This window comes from Leptinotarsa decemlineata, unplaced genomic scaffold (assembly GCF_025532065.1).
Source record: "Leptinotarsa decemlineata unplaced genomic scaffold, Ldec_3_MD MMD2_tig00000035_RagTag_RagTag, whole genome shotgun sequence".
NCBI lineage: Eukaryota > Metazoa > Arthropoda > Insecta > Coleoptera > Chrysomelidae > Leptinotarsa > Leptinotarsa decemlineata.
Genome location: NW_027412540.1, coordinates 14,196,169 through 14,199,198, shown reverse-complemented (window position 1 = coordinate 14,199,198; position 3,030 = coordinate 14,196,169). Strand labels below are relative to the sequence as shown.

General features: G+C 31.2%; 1 long non-coding RNA gene across 2 annotated transcripts; it reads right to left on the bottom strand.

The window, feature by feature from the left end:
* Nucleotides 1–739: 739 nt before the first annotated feature.
* On the bottom strand, nucleotides 740–2,074 carry LOC141481131 (uncharacterized). Of its 2 annotated transcripts, XR_012464754.1 has the most exons (4): nucleotides 2,012–2,074; nucleotides 1,258–1,330; nucleotides 915–1,176; nucleotides 751–855 (listed from the first exon to the last, which is right to left on the bottom strand). It is a non-coding gene; the product is annotated as an uncharacterized lncRNA (long non-coding RNA). The 2 variants fall into 2 exon arrangements; XR_012464753.1 differs by having other exon boundaries at nucleotides 740–1,176.
* Between the last annotated feature and the right edge of the window lie 956 nt (nucleotides 2,075–3,030).

Below are 3,030 nucleotides of genomic sequence, written 5' to 3'. Positions count from 1 at the left end.
GCTGTACGATAGCTTCTTATTTTGTAAATCCGATTTTGGAAAACTCACAATCAACTGTTACCTGAATAAGTCATGGATTTTCATCATGTATTGGCCAATCCCATCACAAATATTTGATTTTAATAATTCTCAACTCGGTTTTTGACGATCCTAGTTATACCTAATCACTGAGATAAAAGTTTTCTTTAGAGTAGCAGAGGAGCAACACAGGATGTACCTAATTTGCAGAGAAAATGCGAAATTCAATTTCATTGTACACTGCCTTAATAATTCCCCTTGATTTTTTCAGTCACCATTTCCATTGTCTTTAAACATAATACCTATTTGTTTACATAATATCTAATTAATAACGAGGTTTTCCCCTTTCTCCACAACCAAATGTAAAACCATAATTTATCACCGACCCTGAATATCAGTCCAGGAAATTAATTATGATGGGAAATCGATACCAGAGTTCTTCATCTATATATCAGATGTCTTTATTTATAAACATTATACAGCGTGACTCACTGTCGATGGTAGATTAGACGTTTATGGTAAAATCAACCCAGGAGTTTTCTGAAAATTTGACATCTTACATTTCCTTGCCTGTTTTATCGATCTGAAACATTTTCAGCATTGCGGCGTTGCCAATTCTATCAAACAGTCCTAGCAACTTTATTTTTTTAAATAGAACACCCTGTATATTGTTACGTTCATTTTGAACTTCAGGTAAATTAGTAATAAAACACTACCTTACTATAATTTTTACATTCATTTACTAATTCCACATAGATTATTAGAAAGAGTATCTAAAGAACACATTTTATTAGGACACCTTGTATCTTGAGAATGAGTCTGGTATTTTGGTACTGCCTAAAGGAAAACCCAAATATTTGCATCATATTCGTTAAATCTGTAAAAGATGTTTGTACCTTCTTATCATTCCTCAACTGTAGATAGTTTCAACCATGTCAAGGATGCGATAATTTGTTCTAGCCTTTCAGAGAGTTTGTCAACTTCAGAATATCACATTCAACAACTCTCTAATATGTTCCTCTGGTCATGTCGTGATGTAGATACTTGTAACAATACTCCGTATATTGACACCTCTTCCTTTGGTAAACGTTAAAAACGGCTCTTGGTGAGTATTTCTTGGACACCTGATGAAATAATTACCACCGGATCGAGTGAAAGCTGAAAGAGAATGCGAATTATTAAAAATATACTCAAACAGTCGTTTGAATTATTTCCAAAAGTATAAGTATGCATGCTTACCTTTTCATTCGTCAGTGGCTATAGTTTACTTCTTCATCTCGTCAACGAATCGATTCATTATTAATTGGAAGATCTAACAAATTCATTCAAATTCATTTTATTGATTTGTGTACATTTTGTCTGAATAGTAAGTTAGAAACCTTCAATCGGTATTTAGTTCGTCTATGTTGCCAACTATTTAAGCCGAAATTCTCTAGAATCGGGTTCGGTTAGGGAACACTTTGCTCAAGAGTTGTTTCGGGAAATAAATATATATTTTAAGTATTGTATATTTTGAATGGGTTGTACATAATATTTGTCATATAATATCGTCGCAAAAATGCACTCTATGTGACTTCCTCTCGAATATGACATATCATCTTGAAGCATTTTTTATCATCTTTCAATTCATACAAGGGGTTTTATTTAAAAAAATGAGCCTTTGACCACTTTTAAACTTTCAAGTTTGTGTCCAAACTATAATCAAAATATCAACTTTTTATGAAGTGAGAGTACAGATGTGAGTAATTTTCTGAACCATATTTAACACAAATTATTTTTTAACTCGAAAACCGATAGAGATAGGTATAGGACATTAATAACAAAAAAGTATTATAATAAAAGAGCGATTCCAAAAATATACGGGGTGTTCTTCTTGAAAAAATAAAGTTGCTAGGACTTTTTGATAGAAGCGGCAATGCCGCAATGCTGAAAATGTTTTAGATTGATAGATCAGGTAAGGAAATGTAAGATGTGAAACTAACGTCTTACCTACCATCGATTGTGGGACACGCTGTATATATTCTGCTTCTGGTGTTTTACTAGTATTCATAAGCTGATATTTATTAAAAGTAGGTAAAACAGTTGAGCTCTCGGTTGACGTACATGGTACCATGTGTTTCGTAATTTTTTTATCTTATATCCTTATCTGATTGCACTATGTTTTGAAAACAAATTTCGAAAAGTCTGTGCAAGTCGACTTGAATATTAAGAACGATGACTCAACAAAGATAAACGAATACTATTCAAATCCATTGTTTTCTATATAATAGTCAATATATATAGTAGGTACTTTTTTCGTTATTTTTGACAAATACGTTTATTTGTAAATAAAAGTTGACTCGATTTGTTTAAGTTTACTTCTTCATGTAAATTAAAATTGAAATCTGCAAATTTGAGCATGAGCGTTGCTTGATGTTCAAACAGTTTTGCAATTTGTCAGAAAATAGCAAAAGCGTATTTTTCATTCGCTGAATACAACTGAAAAATTAAACAAATTGTATTATGAATATGTGTAGTTTTGAATGAATGTTTGCTCTACATTTTTTCAAAATTGTGGTTTCATTTTTGAAATAATTTAATAAATAGAGTGTATATCCCAGGATTGATGTTACAACTCGTGTTATTTAAAGTGCGATGGACTGAAAATTTTTGAATTTTCTTTTGAAATTGTGGAATTGAGTCCTGCTTGGTAAGAAAAAAAAATTCAAGGAAGAGTTCCGTTTTTGAAAAACGTGTTGGCCTTGACGATGAAGCGAAAGTAATTTTCTTTACAGGCGATATATTCTTTTTGCTCATGATACGAATATTACTGAAAGTTGTCCAGAATGATTTTTTTTAAAGTTGCATATAATAAATTGTATTTACTCACCAATTCAAAGCAGACAACGTTTTGAATAATTACTTTGTTCTTAGTTCAATGATATTATTACGTTTCCTGAATTGCATTTGTGAGTAGACTCAGTTGATTATGTTTATTGTAGAAAAAAAATACCATTCAAAGTACTTAAATAT